The sequence below is a fragment of the Hypanus sabinus genome, unplaced genomic scaffold (genome assembly GCF_030144855.1).
Source record: "Hypanus sabinus isolate sHypSab1 unplaced genomic scaffold, sHypSab1.hap1 scaffold_505, whole genome shotgun sequence".
NCBI classification, from domain to species: domain Eukaryota; kingdom Metazoa; phylum Chordata; class Chondrichthyes; order Myliobatiformes; family Dasyatidae; genus Hypanus; species Hypanus sabinus.
In genome coordinates this window covers 275,299-294,660 of record NW_026781372.1, presented here as the reverse complement: position 1 = coordinate 294,660, position 19,362 = coordinate 275,299, and the positions used below count along the sequence as shown (strand labels likewise).

General features: G+C 44.3%; 2 protein-coding genes across 4 annotated transcripts in view; one reads left to right on the top strand and one right to left on the bottom strand.

The window, feature by feature from the left end:
• LOC132389230 (NACHT, LRR and PYD domains-containing protein 3-like) overlaps positions 1–19,362 on the bottom strand; it is a 221,234-nt gene that overhangs the window by 52,752 nt on the left and 149,120 nt on the right. The gene's annotated exons all lie outside the window — the stretch shown is intronic.
• Positions 1,616–19,362, top strand: part of LOC132389231 (zinc finger protein 229-like) — a 137,700-nt gene continuing 119,953 nt past the window's right edge. Inside the window, exon 1 of the mRNA XM_059961723.1 lies at positions 1,616–1,634. The gene's annotated coding sequence lies outside the window, so the exon portion shown is untranslated. The remainder of the gene's footprint in view (positions 1,635–19,362) is intronic.

The following is a 19,362-nucleotide window of genomic DNA, read 5'->3' as shown; positions in this document are numbered from 1 at the left end:
GTTTCAGCAATTAAGTTACAGAGAAAGGTTGAAGAAGTTAGGTCTCTATTCATTGTAGCGTAGAAGGTTGAGGGGGGATTTGATCGAGGTATTTATAATTTTGAGAGGGATAGATAGAGTTGACGTGAACAGGCTGTTTCCATTGAGAGTAGGGGAGATTCAAACTAGGGGACATGACTTGAGAGTTAGGGGGCAGAAGTTTAAGAGAAACACGAGGGGGTATTTCTTTACTCAAAGAGTGATAGCTGTGTGGAATGAGCTTCCTGTAGAAGTAGTAGAGGCCAGTTCAGTTGTGTCATTTAAGGTAAAATTGTATAGGTATATGGACAGGAAAGGAGTGGAGGGTTATGGGCTGAGTGCGGGTAGGTGGGACCAGGTGAGATTAAGGGTTCGGCACGGACTAGGAGGGCCAAGATGGCCTGTTTCCGTGCTGTGATTGTTATATGGTTATAAGGTAAGATGTAGAGAGAAGGCAATTACGATGAATTCCACACACATTCCTCGCTGGGTCAACGAAATAACAGTCGCCGAAGATCGTATCCGTGGATTAGTTCCGAAATCCACCTAGAAATATCACCAGGTGACAGTCACAGGAATATCGTCTTCGGGTGGTTACCACAGAACACCCCGATTCCGGGTAAGGGAAATCCACACATCTGGATGATACGAAGTGACAGTCACACATCCGTTGTGCACTGCGTGCCGATGATGAACCCAATCTTTTGGGCATAGCAGTGACAAGCTGAAGTCTCTCTCACTCTTTCTCTCTTCCTCTCCCTCTATCTCTCTCACCCCCGCCCTCTCCTCCCCCCTCTGTCTCTCTGTCTCTGCTGCAGCGCCTGTGTGACGACACAGACCCGCCTCACTCAAAGAGACACTCACAGTAAATGAATCTGCGGTCTCGTAACACAATGCACCTCTGAAGTCTGACAGCAGACTGGCGAGTGAAACTTCGATGGTGCAGAGTCAGAAACCGAAGAGTTGCCAGCCTGAGTCAGGCTTTGTGGCTCCAGAGAGAGTTGGGGTCCAGAGTTTACGAGGAGGAGGAGGAATCAGACCAGCAGGATATGGCTACAAAAGGAAGGTCAGAAAAATTTGGAAACTGGTTGACCGATAAAAAAGATGGTTAGTTTCCGCAAAATACTAGTCGAAATCAAAAGGTCAGGCAGCAATAGTGGAGCGGAATAAATAAACAACTTTTAGACCGAGCCTCTTGAGCATGCCTAGACTGTGGACTCCGCTGCTTAGTTGCTACCTGAACTGCAGAGCTCCTCCAGCAATTTGTGTGTTTACGTCTCTGTATGTCCAGCCACTGCAGAATCTCTTGTGTTTTATATCCACATTTTACTTTGGCATTAAATACACGTTGATATTGCGTATATTGTTTATGTGAGCCGCTTCCTGCGTTAAAAAAGCTTCAGATTTTTTCTATATACCCGAAAAAAATGAGATATGGACATTGAACCGGTGCTTCAAGAACTGTGTCATGGCACCGTTATTACCCTTAAGGCCGTGCGCGAATAATTTTTATCAGGAACTGAAGCACTGATGAACTGCGCAGGCGTCAGGCTGACGACGTCCCCGAGTATCACGCATGAGCGCATTAGACAGGGCCTTGAAAATGTCGGTTGCAGGTAAGAGTGATTCTCCGTGTTTTTATCTTAAACACCGACTTCGGGATAATTCCTCTGAATTTCGGAGACCGTGACCAGCAACCCCGGGACAGTCCTGTTCTCTTCCCTCTCTCTCAGCCCCACGATCCGTACACGGGCCCTGGGGAGCTTCCGGCGGATGAGGGAATGGGAACCGATGGATCTCTCAGACAGAGCTGAGCTCCAGCTATCTAAATGCAAGGATTAGAAACTCGGAGAAAGGGAACAAAATCTTTTACATCACCCATCTGTGGACACTCTCTGGAGGTCTAAGATTCGTATGTTACACGACCGCTGGACTAAGTGTGTAAATGTAGGAGCGGACTATGTTGAAAAATAGATGTGCTGGATTTTCTAAAATTGGCTCCTTCTACCTGAGACCACAACCTTATCTGTCATCCCTTATTTATTTATTTATTTATTTATCTATCTATCTATCTATCTATCTATCTATCTATCTATCTATCTATCTATCTTATATATATGGAAACACAGTATAACATTAGATGATCATCAGCATAAGATGAAAGTTTAAACCTTAGCCTTTGTTTTAAATCAGTACTTAGTCTTTTCTGTGATTAGAAAATCGGAATCTTGGCTAAATTACCAGACATGAAGTATGGTGAGGTGCAGTGCTAGCATTGTAGATTAGCAAAGATTCTACTTTGGATTGGACTTCCAGAGCACAGTTACTGGTTATCCACAGGACAGTACTGTCAAGGACTAAGATGGTACTTTCAAATAGAATTGGAAAGGAAATGAGAGGGAAATTTTGCAGTGATGCAGGGCAAGAGGAAAGGATTGGAATTGAGATGATAGTTCTGGTTGATGATCTCCTTTCATGCCAACAATAATTTTATAAAATTGTTCTGTGATTCTGTGTGAAGCTTTCCCTGGTCATTTGCCACCTCTTTTTGTGATTCTGCTCCTAAACGTGAAGACATGGAGAAGTGAGTTTAAAATTATGCCATCGAACTGGTAAGAATCTACCACACCTATTGGTCCTCATTTGCTTTATTCGGAGCCTTGTCAATAGCATGAATAACTGAATAAACATTTCATTAGAACGGGGTAGATTAAACTGAATATATACGATGTTTAAAATTATACCCCTTTCCACTTATTATTTTCGCTGGAAAAGAGATGTTGAAATTCTAAGTAATCATGACTAAAGTGTAATATGGTTTTAAAAAAAGCTCAAGGTCAAATAAGTGTGAAACATTTGTAGAGTATTTTATAGGAAGGGACATTAAAGACATTCATCATTCATGCTAATTTTTCCTCCCAGCACTGCCACAAATACACAAACCACCCCACCTCCCTTCAGATCCACTCCATGCTGTGCCTGATGAACCAGCCAAGATTAGCAGTTCACCATCTGTGGGAAAAATTGAGTACAAATACCTAATAAGATTGGGATTTGTACATTCGTCTCCGAGTTTATGATGTAGGAACATTGATAATATGCTGCTTTGTGCGTAAAATATACAATCCTCTTTGTTCAATTCTTTATTAGCTAGTGAACTTACAAGTTTGCTTCAGGGAGTTAAGCAATTTAATTTTAAACAACAGCATGAATTGATAAATGTTACCAATTTTAAACAGCAAAAAGGTTATATTCTTTTTTCCTGGGAAAAAATAAAAGGGGGGAAAGGAAGACTTTTGGTCTGAAGTTTGAATAGTATTATGATGTGACTGCATTTTTCGACAGAAAAGAACAAAAATTGTAGTTATCCAAATGCAGAAAGGTTAATCCTACATTAAATGTGAATTAAGATTAAGAGATCCAAGATAATGTGTATTTAATAAAATAAAAATAAAAGCACAAGGGAGAAATCAGGCTCTGCAGCACCTTTTTTTTTTGAGTGCTCAGTGGTTCATTTGAAATCAGGTCCAGAATTTACCTGCACTTCCGATGGGAAATCTGTTGGATGTGTTTCTGACAAACATACACCCAAAAAATGTTATGAGTCAATGCACGAAGTGGACTGAACGCCAGCACTTTTGAACAGTGTGTTTCAGCCTATTCTGTTTCAATCTTTTTGTGCATTCTTATTTACTCAGGAGATGGACACAGAGTCTATAGAAGTGAGGCAAAGCAGCAACAACTTCATGGACCTTGTGCAGATGACAGAGGTGGAGCTGTTTGCTGTCTTAAGGCAAATTAGCATGGATCAATCTCCAAGGCCTGACAGGTTGTTCCCTGGGACTCTGCGGAGGACAAATGCAGAAACTGTCAGGGCACAAGCAGAAATATTTAAATAATCTTCAGTGACGGGTGAGGTACTGGAGGATTGGGGGACAGCCAATGTTGTTCCGCTGTTCAAGAAAGTCTCTAAAAATAAACTAGGAAATTGTACATTGGTAAGCTTGACATCAGTAGTGACATTATGTGCAGGAACCGGATATACAAGTATTTGGATAGATGTGGACTGATTAAGGATAGACAGCATGGCTTTGTGCATGGTAGGTCATGTCTAACCAATCTTATAGAGTCTCTCGAGGAAGTTATCAGGAAAGTGGATGAAGGCAAGGCACTGGATGTTGTCTACATGGACGTCAGCAAGGCACTTGACAAAGTCTCATATGGGAGGTTGGTCAGGAAGGTTCAGTCACTCGCATTCAAGATGAGACAGTAAATTGGATGAGACACTGTCTTTGGGAGAAGCCAGAGTGTGGTAGCAGATGGTTGCCTCTCTGACTGGAGGCCTGTGACTAGTGGTTGCCACAGGGATCATTGCTGGATCTGTTGTTGTTTGTCATCTATATCAGTAATCTGGATGATAGTGAGGTTAACTGGATTAGCAGATTTATGACCACCAAGACTGGTGGTGTAGTGGACAGCGAGGAAGACTATCATGGCTTGCAGTGCAATCTGGACCCCCTGGGAAAATGGTTTGAGAAATGGAAAATGGAATTTAATTCAGACCAGTGTGAGCTGTTTAACTTTGGTCTGACCTACCAAGGGAGGTCTTTCAGAGTGAACGGTCAGGCATGGAGGAGTGTTGTAGAAGAAAAGGACCTGGGAATACAAGTCCTTAATTCACTGAAAGTGGTATCACAGATAGATAGGGATGGAATGAAAGATTTCAGCCCATTGGCCTTCATGAATTAAAGTACTGACAACAATAGATGGATGTTATGTTGACTTGTAGAAGACATTGGTGAGGCCTAATTTGGAGTATTGTGTGCAGTTCAGGTCACCTACCTACAGGAAATATGTAAAAGAGGTTCAGAGAGTTCAGAGAAAATTCACAAGGATGTTGCCAGATACGGAGGACTTGGGTTATAAGGAAGGATTGAATGGGTCAGGACTTTATTCCTTGGAATGTAGAAGATTCAGCGGAGATTTGATTGTGATAGAGGGGCATAGATAGTGTAAATGCAAGCTGGCTTTCTCCACTGAGATGGGGTGGGACAACAACCAGAGGCCATGGGTTAAGGGTGAAAGGTGAACATGAGGGGAAACTTCTTCACACAGACAGTCATCCGGCTGTGGAATGAGCAGCCAGCTCAAGTGGAGCATGCGAGCTCGATTTCAACATTTAAGAGGTTTGTGTTGGTACCTGGATGGTAGGGGTGTGGGAGTGGACAGTTTAAATAGTTCAGCACAAACTAGATGGCCCAAAGGGCCTGTTTCTGTGTTGAAATTTTCTATGACTATGACAAGAACAAAATTACAAAATACAAAAATTCACTCTTAAGTCCTTTTAACAGCTGCGGACCAAACATTCATCTCAGCAGAAATTTCTTATATGGCATTAAAACTGTAGCACTTTAAGTTAATAAAACATAAAAGAAGACCGCAGCTGCATGTCAAGAAAGACTATTTGTGTGAGACTGTTTCAGCTACTGTGGGGCCAGGCACCCATGCAGCTCAGCAGGAACAGGGAATAATACCAATGGAGAGAGTCAGACTGAGCCAGATCACATATTGGAGACGGCAGAAATGTCCCATTACTTAGAAACATAGAAAATAGGAGCAGGAGTAGGCCATTCGGCCCTTCGAGCCTGCACCGCTATTCAGTATGATCATGGCTGATCATCCCACTCAGAACCCTGTACCTGCTTTCTCTCCAAACCCCTTGATCCCTTTACCCACAAGGGCCATATCTAACTCTCTCTTAAATATAGACAATGAACTGGCCTCAACTGTTTCCTGTGACAGAGAAATCCACCGATTCAGAAGAAGTTTCTCCTCATCTCGGTCCTAAAAGGCTTCCCCTTTATCCTTAATCTGTGACCCCTCGTTCTGGACTTCCCCAACATTGAGAACAATGTTCCTAGATCTAGCCTGTCCAATCCCTTTAGAATTTAATTCATTTCAATAAGATACCCCTCAATCTTCTAAATTCCAGTGAGTATAAGCCTAGTCGATCCAGTCTTTCTTTATATGAAAGTCCTGCCTTCCCAGGAATCAATCTGGTGAACGTTCTTTGTACTCCCTCTATGGCAAGAATGTCTTTCCTCAGAGTAGGGACCCAAACTGCACACAATACTCCAGGTGTGGTCTCACAAAGGCCTTGTACAACTGCAGTAGAACCTCCCTGCTCCTGTATTCGAATCCTCTTGCTATGAATGCCAACATACCATTCACCTTTTTCACCGCCTGCTGTACCTGCATGCCCACTTTCAATGACTGGTGTACAATGACACCCAGGTCTCATTGCACTCCCCCCCCCCCAACTTTTCCAAATCGGCCACCATTCAGATGATAATCTGTTTTCCTGTTCTTACCACCAAAGTGGATAACCTTGCGTTTATCCACATTAAATTGCTTCTGCCATGAATTTGCCCACTCACCTGACCTATCCAAGTCACCCTGCATCCTCTTAGCATTCTCCTCACAGCTAACGCTGCCACCCAGTTTCGTGTCATCCGCAACCTTGGAGATGCTGCATTGAATTCCCTCGTCTAAGTCATTAATATATATTGTAAACAACTGAGGTCCCAGCACTGAGCCTTGTGGTACCCCACTAGTCACTGCCTGCCATTCTGAAAAGGTCCTGTTTATTCCCACACATTACTTCCTGTCTGCCAACCAATTCTCTATCGACATCAATACCATACTCCCAATATCGTGTGCTTTAAGTTTGCACACTAATCTCCTGTGTGGGTCCTTGTCAAAAGTCTTTTGACAATCCAAATATACCACATCCAATGGTTCTCCCCTATCCACTCTACTAGTTACATCCTTAAAAAATTCTATAAGGCATGATTTTCCTTTCACAAATCCATGCTGACTTTGTCTGATGATTTCACCGCTTTCCAAATGTGCTGTTATCACATCTTTGATAACTGACCCTAGCATTTTCCCCACCACCGATGTCAGGCTAACTGGCCTATAATTCCCTGGTTTCTCTCTCCCTCCCTTTTTAAAAAGTGTGGTTACATTAGCCACCTTCCAATCCTCAGGAACTAATCCAGAATCTAAAGAGTTTTGAAAAATTATCACTGATGCGTATACTATTTCTTGGGCTACTTCCTTAAGCACTCTGGGATGCAGTCCATTTGGCCCTAGGCAGGCGTCAGCAACCTTTACCACTGAAAGAGCCACTTGGACCTGTTTCCCACAGAAAAGAAAACACTGGGAGCCGCAAAACCCGTTTGACATTTAAAATGAAATAACGTTTTTTTTTTTGCCTTTATGTTATGTATAAACAAACTATAATGTGTTGCATTTATGAAATTGATGAACTACTGCAGAGAAAACGAAATTACATTTCTGCATGCAACAAAAACATTTTGAACTCCGAAAAAAAGACGTTGGGTTGAAGGTTACTTTTAAGTAAAATACTCAATGTCTATTTGAGTTCTTCTTGTATTTATGAAAAACGCTGAACTTAAATTTTCCGCCAGCAGCAAACCAAAAATAACGTCAGCCAGCTGTCAACCTGAAAAATAAAAGGACTATTTCACTGAACAATGAAAAAAATATGAATATTCCTAAAATAATAGGCAATTAAAATATGTATCATACTTGGTTAATGGGATTTCTGCTCCTGGACCTCAGCGCACAGCATCTGCACATCAGGGCTGTATGACGTCACCTTCATCTTTACACAGGATCGCAAGCTGTCATCTGTGAGGCGTGCACGATGTTTTTAATAAAGTTCATGTTGGAGAACACCTGCTCACATACATATGTGGATCCAAAGATCGACAGGACTCCAAGCGCATACTTTTTAATGTTTACATAAATGTCGGGGATAGCATTCCATGTTTCGAACACAAGTTTGTCCGGTTTAGGGAGGTATTCAACATCACTCCATTTGTGATTCTGAGCAAGAACGGCCTTCTGACGGGTAACATCTTCAAGGTCTGCTGTCAAGCGTCTAAACTTGGACACCCATATGTCTTTGTCGGCTATTTCGGCCAGTTCCATCTCAAGATCAGGTTTACTCACACCTGCCGTATTCAGTATTCAGTCGTATTCAATAGAGATGAATCGATGCTTGGGGGAGTGACCGGGAAGGATAATGTGTTTTTTTTCCTCTCTGAACTCACAGAAGCGTTTCCCAAACGATGTTTGCATTGCGATGATTGCAGAATGTAAATACTCCGAACTTATCATGTCGTGACCTTGTTTGAACTCTCTCAAATTGGGGAAGTGAGACAAAGTGCCTTTCTGTCAATCTCTGGCAAGCACTGTCAACTTGCGCTCGAATGCCAAAACTCCTCCAACATGTGTAGGGCTGTACGTCCTTTCCCCTGAAGAGCTGTGTTCAGCGTGTTCAGGTGCGCTGTCATGTCTACCATGAAGTGTAGCTTTTCCAGCCCTTTGCTGCCCAGGAAAGTTTTCACTTCTTCCAGACACGCGACAAAGCGTTTCAGCACCTCCCCTCTGGACAGCCACCGGACTTTGTTGTGCAGCAGGAGATCAGAATATGCGCTTCCCAGTTCGTCCAGTAACAAACGGAATTGACGGTGATTTAAAATTTTGCCTTTATTTTATTGACAATCTGAATGACAACATCCATTACTTCTGTGCATTCCGGAGGAAATGTTTGAGCGCACAGTGCCTCTTGGTGCAAGATGCAGTAAAAAATCAGCAGCTTTCTGTCCAGCGACTTCTGCAGTAAAGCCACAATTCCCTTGTGAGTTCCCGTCATATTCGGTGCCCCATCAGTGACTGTTGACACCAGGTGGGTAGTCTTTATTCCTTTGGCTCTTAAACAATTCAAGACAGCCTCACAGATGTCCTTCCCCCCGTGTTTGGTCTTTTAGAGGTATCAACTCAATCAGTTCTTCCTGTGGCCCGGCAGAGTTTACAACCGGCAGAACAACGCTATTTGTTCAATATCACCTTTGTCTTTAGACTCGTCACAGGCAATCGAGTAGGCCACAGCTGAATTGATGTCTTTAATTTGCTGTCTTGTGATGTCTTCTGCCATTTTTATGGTTCTGTCTTTGACAGTCTTTGCAGAGAGGGGCATATCCCTGATTTTCTGCACAATTTCACTCTTGTTTTTAAAGTCCGTGAATAGATGTTCTGAAATCTTAATGAAAGATTCTTTTATATATTCACCATCTGTAAACTGCTTCCCGTGCCTGACTATTTCCTGAGCGGCAATATAACTAGCGTATGTCGTTGTTTTTCCGGACTTCATCCATTGCTTGAAATGATTTTTGCTCAGATCAACCTTCCGCATCAGTTCCGAAACGGCTTTTTTTCTCTCATCTCCATCCGGATATTTTTGAGCAAAGGCTGCGTGTTTATTCTAGAAATGCTTTGCAACATTTGACTTTTTGTTGTTTGCTAGTTTCTCATTGCATATTAAGCATACCGGTAAACCAGTCTCGTCAACAGTGAAAGCAAATGAATCTGTCCACGTATCATTAAACGTTCACTTTTCTTTTATTTTAGAATTCTCCATAGTTGGCCTACCTTGGATCGAAAAATTAAAGAAATCGCGCACTGACGGGTGTCAGGTATTGGCAGTGGTGACGTATATTAATAGCGATAAAAACACGTTGTAGCGGTGTGCTCACGCAGTCAGTAAACTGCAGTCGAATAACTTTATTCGAACTAAACAGCCTTGCTTTTAAGCCTCCCTCAACCTGGCCCCCATGGGCGCGGATGCTGCAAAAGACCAATTATTTCCCAAAGCAACAGGGAGCCGCAGCACAGAGGTAAAAGAGCCGCATGTGGCTCCGGAGCCGCGGGTTACCGACCCCCGCTCTAGGACATTGGTTCCAGTCCAGCCCAGCTGCAGATCGTCCTGTTTGCTTCGGTCCCACCTTCCCCAGAACTGGTTCCAATGCTCCAGAAATTTGAATCCCTCCCCCTCGCACCATTTTTCAAGCCATGTACTCATCTGAAATATCCTCATATTTCTATTCTGACTAGCACATGGTCCTACTTTTTAGTTTATCTGCTAACTCCATAAATTCATCCGTTTTTTTTTTTACCTATATCATTGGTACCTGTGTACACCACGACCACTGGCTGTTCACCCTCCCACTTCAGAATGTCCTGCAGCCGCTGAGGGACATCCTTGACCCTTGCATCAGGGAGGCAACATACCATCCTGGAGTCTTGTTTGCGGCCGCAGAAACGCATATCACCACCCCTTCCCTTTCTGCCTGTGTAGTCTTTACCTGCGGTGTGGCCAATTCACTGAACGTACTATTCACGACTTTCTCAGCATCGTGGATGCTCCAGTATGAATCCAGTTGCAGCTCCAGCCGCTCAATGCGGTCTGTCAGAAGCTGCAGCTGGACACACTTCCTGCACACATAGTCGTCAGGGACACTGGAAGTATCCCTGTTTTCCCACAAGCTGCAGGAGGAACAAATCACGGGGCCGATCTCAGCTGTCATGACCTACCCAAATACGTTGCCTCAACTTTTGAAATGTTCTCCTTCTAAAGGAAATTACCTGGCCTTACCTCACTTGGAGTGAAGCTCGTCCTCAGCCTCTGCTCTCTGAAGCCTCTGGAGAAAAAGCTTTCCTACTCTGTCTCCCTCTATTCTTACAGAGACAGGAAGAGCATCGGGGAATTGATGGTCATTCCAGATACCAGCTCTCTGCCCAGTCAGGAGATGATTTCTCTGTCCAACATGGGTAGAACCTCACTGTAACAGTGTGATACCAGATCAAACCTTGGCAACTCAAGTAATCTCATCTGAAATGTTGTCCTACACCCTTTGATGGATTTTGTAAATCTTTTTACAGGTTAAAAACAAGAAGGAATTTGTCTCCAGGAAGCTCAAACACGGAACGCCAATTTTGTTGTTTCTGTCTCGATATTTAAGAAGTGGAGCAGGAGATTCAATTGACCTGCTCAGACTGTGGGGAGGGATTCACTCAGTCATTTGACCAACTGGCAAGCCCGTCATTTTACACAGGAGAAAGGCCTTTCACCTGCTCAGACAGTGGAAATGGATTCACTCGGTTATTACAATTGAAGGTACATCAGCAAGTTCACACTGGGCAAGGCCATTCACCTGTTCGATGTGTGAGAAAGGATTCAGTTGGTTTTCCCACCTGTGGACACACCAATCAGTTCACACCACACCGGGCACAGGCTGGTCATCTGCGGAATTTCTGGGAAAGGATTCACTCAGTCTTCTGACCTAATGGCTCACCAGCGAGTTCACACCAGGGAGCGGCCGTTCACCTGCTCAGTCTGTGAGAAGAGATTCACTCACTCTGCCACCCTATGGAAAAACCAGCGAGTTCACACTGGGGAGAAACCATTCACCTGCTCAGTTTGTGGGAAGGGATTCACTCAGTCATCCCCCTTACTGGTACATCAGCAAGTTCACACTGGGGAGAGGCCATTCACCTGCTCAGAATGTGGGAAGAGATTCACTCGGTTATCCCACCTACAGAGTCATCAGAGAGTTCACACTGGGGAGAAGCCATTCACCTGCTCAGTCTGTGGGAAGAGATTCACTCGGTTATCCCGCCTACGTAGTCATCAGCGAGTACACACTGGGGAGAGGCCGATCACCTGCTCTGAATGTGGGAAAGGATTCACTCAGTCATCTGACCTACAGAGTCATCAGCGAGTTCACAGTGGAGAGAGGCTGTTCACCTGCTCAGTCTGTGGGAAGAGATTCACTCGGTTATCCCGCCTACATAGTCATCAGCGAGTTCACACTGGGGAGAGCCCGATCACCTGCTTAGACTGTGGGAAGAGATTCACTCAGTTATCCCACCTACAGAAACAACAGCGAATTCACACTGGGGAGAAGCCGTTCACCTGCTCAGAATGTGGGAAGAGATTCACTCGGTCATCCCACCTACAGAGACATCAGCGAGTTCACACTGGAGAGAAGCCGTTCACCTGCTTGGTCTGTGGGAAGAGATTCACTGATTTATCCAACCTACAGAGACATCAGCGAACTCACACTGGGGAGAAACCATTCAGCTGCTCAGTCTGTGGGAAGGGATTCACTGATTCATCCACCCTACAGAGTCATCAACGAGTTCACACTGGGGTGAAGCCATTCACCTGCTCAGTCTGTGGGAAGGGATTCACTCAGTCATCCAACCTGCTGGTCCACCAGCAAGTTCACACTGGGGAGAGGATGTGTACATGCGCATGGTGCGGGAAGGGATTCACTGCCTCATCTAAACTGGAGGTACATCAGAGAGTTCACACTGGGGAAAAGCCGTTCACCTGCTCAGTCTGTGGGAAGAGATTCACTGACTCTTCCACCTTACAGAGACATCAGCGAGTTCACACTGGGGAGAGGCCATTCACCTGCTCAGTCTGTGGGAAGGGATTCACTCAGTCATTCACCCTACAGAAACAGCAGCGAGTTCACACTGTGGAGAGGCCGTTCACCTGCTCAGTCTGTGGGAAGGGATTCACTCAGTCATCCACCCTACAGAAACATCAGCGAGTTCACACTGGGAGAAGCCGTTCACCTGCTCAGAATGAGGGATAGGATTCACTCAGTCATTCCAACTACTGGAACACCAGTCAGTTCACAATGGGGGTGACTGTTGTTATGATTCCCTAGGTTTCGTTTGCTGTGGACTGTCATTTTAAGAGAGAGAGAGAGAGAGATTAAGAAGGCAAATCAGTCTGACTTGCAGCTTGTTTACGTCGTTCGCAGCTTGTATAGTTTTAACTGAGGACACAGACACTCAGAGTCAGACGGAGACAAAGGAGGAAAATTGAATGTTGTTGTCACCTTGTTTGATCCGTAGGAGTGGATCTGATTTGGGGTATCCTGTGAAGACCACTGATGTGTTAACCCTTGCTAGGTGAAGTGGGGTAATTCACTGGAAGACGATACCCCTTGTGACAAGTCACTTTCGGTGATAATTCGTATGTGGATTTGGAATGATAGATGAAATCTACAGGAACTGTTCTCGCGTTTTACCACCTTGAAACCTGTGGAATTCGACATAATTGCCTTAGCATTACAAATATCTGCGTCTCATCAGCTATTCTGTGGTTGAACTGAACTTTCACACTTCACCATCTCAAGACTTCAAGCCTTGTTTCCCCTGAGCTCAATAGTTTGGGAGTTATATTTACACACATTTATACACATATCACTTCACTTTTGTTTAACTTGTTTAAGTTGCAATATTAAAAGTAGTTACTAATAAAGCTAGTGGTTTTAACATGAAAACCAGTCTCCAGGTGCAGTCTATTGCTGCTGGTTTGTTTCTAAAGCATTATGGTTCATAACAAAATTGGGGCCTGCATCCGGGATATGAACAAATTTGGGGAGTATTGATCGATTAATTATCGATTTGATTGGGGAGATCCTTTTTGATTTAGTTGTGTGTGGAAATCAGCTGTAATGGATATTGATAAATTTCTGAATGTGACAACCCCTGAGGCATTAGGAAAAGCTAAAAAGCATGAATTGCTTACTATTGATAATGGGCTGAACCTTAAGGAGTTAAGAATCTGTGAATGACCAGGGGACGCATAAATCTGGGAGAGCAGGGAAGGGTGAACAAAATAGGGGTTTTATTACCCAAAATGTTTATAAACTCAACAGAACTGTTCTCGAGTCTAAACCTGAATCAGCTAAACAGAACAGAACTGGGTTCCAACAACATAGAGAAATACTCCTCAAACCAAGAGACACCACGCAGCTCCTGACTGTAGGCTTATATTGGATGCTGGCCAGTCCATAGTAAATTGCAGGGGAGAGAAAACTTTCCTCTCCGTAAAAAGATACGGCATAAATTAAGTAGCTCCAGAGATCGCCCTTCTGGCTGTAGCAGAACGGCATGACCCAATTATCCAGCCCCATCTACTTAGGTAGATGGTGTAATGCAACAGCTCAGTCGTTTACCAGATTATCAGGAGGATGGGCGGCTACAAGACACTTTAATATGGCCGGTTGATGCTGCAGCTGGGAATTGCAGCCGCCACAGGTGGGCTATATGAAAGCCAGAAATTCAGAGGAAAATAGTTGAGCACTATACATCTATGAAGTTGTTTGATAAGGAGATGTTACAGAGGTTTCCCGTGAGTAAGGAGGAGATCCAGTTAGGACCGGAACAATTGAAGGTTCATGTACTTAAATGAGAGGCTGAAGCGAAAGAGAGATAGAGGTGGTTTGATGCCAGAGAGGCAGACAAACAGAGGGAAGAAAAAATATGTTCTGAAGCTGAGGAAGCAGAAACACAGAGGGAAGAAGGAGAAAGACAGAGGCAGTTTACAATAGATAAGTTAAGGCTCGAGAAAGAAGTTGCTGTCTCAAAGGAGTTGGTTGTACCATTTATTGCCAGCCAGGAAGTTAAATTGGTCCCTCCATTTGATGAAAGTGACGTAGGTAAATACTTCCAGCATTTTGAGAAAGTGGCTCAAAGTCAAAAGTGGCAAGAAAGGAAGCTGGACTCTTTTGTTACAAAGTATAATTAAGGGTAAGGCTCAACAAGTTTATTCTACCGTATGAATTGAAAATGCAGCTAATTATGACATTGTGAAACAGGCTGTGTTGAAAGCTTAAAAGTTGGTTCCAGAAACTTACAGACAAATGTTTAGAATTTTGAGGAAATCTGTGAATCAGACTTGCATGGAAATTGTTTATAAAAAGTTTGTGTGTGTTTTGCCCGCTGGTGCACATATAAAAATGTAAATGATGATTTTAACAGCTTGAAGGAGTTGGTTTTAATTGAAGAATTCAAAAGGCCCTGATGACATAAAGACGTATTTAGATGGAAATGTTGCTGCCTATGCAGGAGTCTGCTAGATTAGCAGATGAGTTTTCTTTAACTCATAAGGTTAAGTTTACCCCGAATAAGAGTTTCCAACAGAGTAGCAGGGATAACCAGGGTAAACCAGAAATTAAAGCTGGGACTAGTGACAAGAGTAAGGATGAAGGGAAACAGTTGAAGGAGAAATATTCTGGTCTCACTTGTTACTATTGTAAGAAAGCTGGTCATATGATGGCTAACTGTTCTGTCCTGAAGAAGAAAAAGGAAAAGGAGGCAGTCCCGAATGCCTGTGTTCAGTATGTTGAAGCACCTATAAACCCACAGGGTTCTGAACATTCTGTTGAGCTTCAGTTCAGGACTCAGAGGTCTGACCGAGTTATGAAAGGATACAATTATTTTATGTCAGATGGATTTGTATTAGCAAAGGAAGGGTCTACACCAGTACCAGTGAAAATTCTTCGAGGTACTGGGGCTTCTCAGTCACTTATATTAGAAAGCGTTCTAAAGTTTGGTGATGAGACTGACACTGGTGAGGTAAATCTTATTAAAGGTATTGGGAGTGGCATGGTTTCTGTTGTAAAAGTTAACTTTACATTCAGGGTTGGTTTCGGGACCTGTTGAGATCGGATTGTGCTCCAGTTTACCGGTGGAAGATGTTACTTTGCTGTTAGGGAATGACCTGGCAGATGGTAAAGTTGTTCCTGCAGTACTGTTGACAACTAAGCCAACCACTGACGACCCACAGATGGATTTTAACATTTATCCTTCCTGCGCAGGAACTCGAAGTATGGCTAAAAAGTCTGCCGACGCAGACGGTTCTGTGCAGCATGATTCTGATACCCATGATAGCCAAAATCGGGATTCAGGTTATGATGACTTGTCAGGGAATTTTCTGCCTTCAGTGTTTCAACGAGATTCAGGTAGTAAGTCTGATGAGAAAGATTTATCCCTGTCTAGGAAGGAGTTTATAGCAGAAAAGAACCAAGACCCTGAGATTGAAGCTTTAAAAGAAACAGCTCTCTCAGATGTTGAGATTAAGAAAGTGCCAGTAGTATATTATCTCAAGGATGGAGTGTTAATGAGGAAGTGGAGACCACCTGCTGTACTTGCGAGTGAGGAATAGGCAATTGTTCACCAAGTTGTAGTTCCTTAAGTTTATAGGGCTGAAATTTTAACTATGGCCACAGTATGCCTTTTGGTGGCCATATTGGAGTGAATGAAACTGTAAACAGGATTATGAAAGAATTTTGCTGGCCTAATTTGAGGACAGATGTTGTGACCTTTCGCAGAACCTGTCACACTTGTCAAATTGTGGGTAAACCTAATCAGGTCACCCCAGTGGCCCCACTGTGGTCTAAACCTGCATTCGGTGAACCCTTTTCAAAATTTATCGTGGATTGTGCTGGCCCATTGCCAAAGACTAAAGCTGGCCATCAGTATCTGCTAACTATTATGTGTACTGCATCCAGATTCACAGAGGCAATACCTCTCAGAAATATTAAAGCAAAAACTGTGGCGAAGACTCTTACCAAGTTTTTTACTTTATCTGGTTTGCCAAAAGAAATCCAGTCTGATCATGGAAGTAATTTTACACATGGATTATTCCAGCAGGTAGTTTATGAACTAGGAACTAAACAAATTACATCATCTGCGTACCATCAGGAATCACAAGGGGCTTTGGAAAGATTTCACGCTACCCTCAAAACAATGATTAAGTATGTCTTGAAAATGTGTAGGTGTTGAGAATGGAAAAGACTGGGATGAAGGAATACATTTGCTTTTGTTCGCAGTAAGAGAGTCGGTACATGAAACACTGGGCTTCAGTCCATTTGAACTTGTATTTGGTCATAGAGTGAGGGGACCTATAACCTTGTTAAAGGAACAGTGGATTGATGGGGATGTACATGTTATATTGTTAGACTTTGTTTTGGAGTTCAAAAATAAACTACACCAGGCCTGTAGTCTACCGAGACAAAACTTAAAGATTTCTCAAAACAGGATGAAGTGTTGGTTTAATAAGCGGGCTTGCAAACGAAAATACCAGGTGGGGGATAAGGTGCTTACCTTATCTCCAATGTTGATGAATCCACTTCAGGTGCAGTTCTATGGACCATATGAAATGGCCTCTCAAATTAATGATGTGAATTATGTTATTAAAACACGTGACCGACGTAAACTAACTCAGGTGGCACACATAAATATGACAAAGCCATATTTTGACAAGCAGGCACCGTCTTTGAGTGTTTTTGTCAAAACATAGGTTTCTTGCAACCCTAAGAAGGCAACAATTGACTCGTCTGAGCCTTTTCACAAGCCAAACATGGTCCCAGTTAGGCTAATGAATGAACTCGGTTGTTCCAGAAAGCATTGATAACAAGTTGTCTCATCAGCAGCCAGAGGAACAGCAACAGCTGAAGGAATTAATTCTGAAGTTTAAGGATGTTGTCCTGATGTTCCCAAGCAAACCACGGTTGTAGTACGTGACGCAGATATTGGTCATGCCAAACTGATTAAACAACACCCATATCACATGAAAGTAGAAAGTGTAAATTATCTGAGCAATTGTTGTAAGTGGGGAAACATTCGGTAGGTCTCAAAGACAAGGACTTTGGACACATAGTCTTGGTAGTAAAGGATTTTATTTACAGAAGGAAAACATGGGAATATGGCGATAGAAGCAGCACGAACGTGCGCACAATTTACAGCAGTTGTGGGGAAAGTCGGATTGGCAATGAAACACACACGGACTATTACTACCGAACGTGGGAAAATCGCCTGGGAACAAAGTACACGCACACACACCCAAGGGAAAGTTCTATACGATATCTGACACCCCTTGACCGAGTGCAGGCACGGCTCTGTGCTATTCGGGACAATAATCGACGCTCCCAACCGTATTCAATGAACAGCTCACTGACACTTTCTCCAGCTCCGTTCCACGGTTCTCAGCCTGGAGTGAAGCAGGGTGGTCCCTCGGACATGGCAAAGGGAAAGGGTCCAGGGCATGTGGCACCCTTTAAAGTACAGCAGGGCTGGCGGGTGCTGCCCTGGTAATTCACGGGGGTGGGGGGGGGGGCAATGGCTTGGTGCCAGCAGAGATAAGCCGATTGCAAAGGCCATTTGCTCGAGGCCAAATACAAGGCTAATTAAAGGGACCAATGGTGAGGTGTGCATTGATGGGTGAGGAGGGGTCAAAACTTGATTGGCAGGTGTCGTGCCTTCCAACCAGGTAGTGGGCAGTGCTGTCACGTGACTGTCACGACCCCTCCGATACAGTCCACCACTCGGAAGCCACTCCACTCGCCAAGCATTACATGTATCAGAGTGAGAAGTAATAAATCTTAATGGAAGTCTTACACTTAACGATTTCTACGGTTAACGCTGTATGTGACTGTACAGAACTAAAGAAAGACAGACGTGCTCTGAATAGTTTGGCAAGCAAAGCATAACATACACACAGCGATGATAACGAGAATGAGTGCAAACGACCAGTGGGTGACAGCTGCCCAGGGATCCAAACGACCACCAGTTTCCCCATGAGGTGTCGTGTTGGAGGAGCTGGTCCCTCGATTTTTGAATGTTAGCCACCGAGTCCCGAATGTGAGCAGCCAAGTGGGTGATGTTAGTCGACTCGTCAGGGATAAACATGCAGCGCCCTTACCAATCACTGCACAGGTACCACCATCAGCCGCCAGTAGGTGATCCGGGGCCCGTCGATTCTGCAGTGCGACCATCCTGACAGCCGCCAGCTCTGCCGCCGTTCGGGCGAGGGCATCTTCGGTGTGTTGCAGTGCCACTGCCGTTCCGTCAGCCGGCGTCTCCAGCACACTGGTCATCTGGATCACCTCACGGGGCAATCGGGCCGTGCCCTATCTGGGAGAGGCTATCATCCAGAACCTCTCCGTCTCCGTAATGGCCCTCTTGTCCCGGTGGCCGCTGTGTGCCCGGTGCTCCCCCAGATCGTTCAGGGGGTGGATGAAGGGCTGCACATATGTTGGAAACCAACAGCCGGACCAGCTCGCGGGTGACACGGGTAGGCGCGGTGGCCGCAAACCCAGTGAGTCCCGTTTAGAGTCCAGGGAGCCCCCAGCTCAGCGGCACCATCGGCAGTGGTCACTGGAGCGCCCGCCCGAATATAGCAACTTAACCAGGTTAACAGAAGTTAACAGTGTTATGTGTAGGTGTGTGTAAATATAACTCCCAAACTATTGAGCTCGGCGGAACAAGGTTCATCCACGGAATAAATGATGGGAGAGAGATATTTGTAACCCAGGGTAAAACGCAGAGAGAAGGCAATTACGCCGAATTCCACGGGTTCCACGGTGATAATTAATAAACATCAGTGGTGGAAAATCCTCCGTCGAGCCGTTCCAAGCTCACACACGAATTACCACCAGAGTGATCTGTCACAGGGATGCCGTCTTCAAGGGGTTACCACATCACACACCCAGGCAAGGGGTATCTTCGAGAAGCCCCACAGGACATTCCCAGATCCACTCTTTTGGATTATACGGAGTGACAGCCAACATCCGATGTGCTCCGGATCGATGATCACTCCACCCTTGT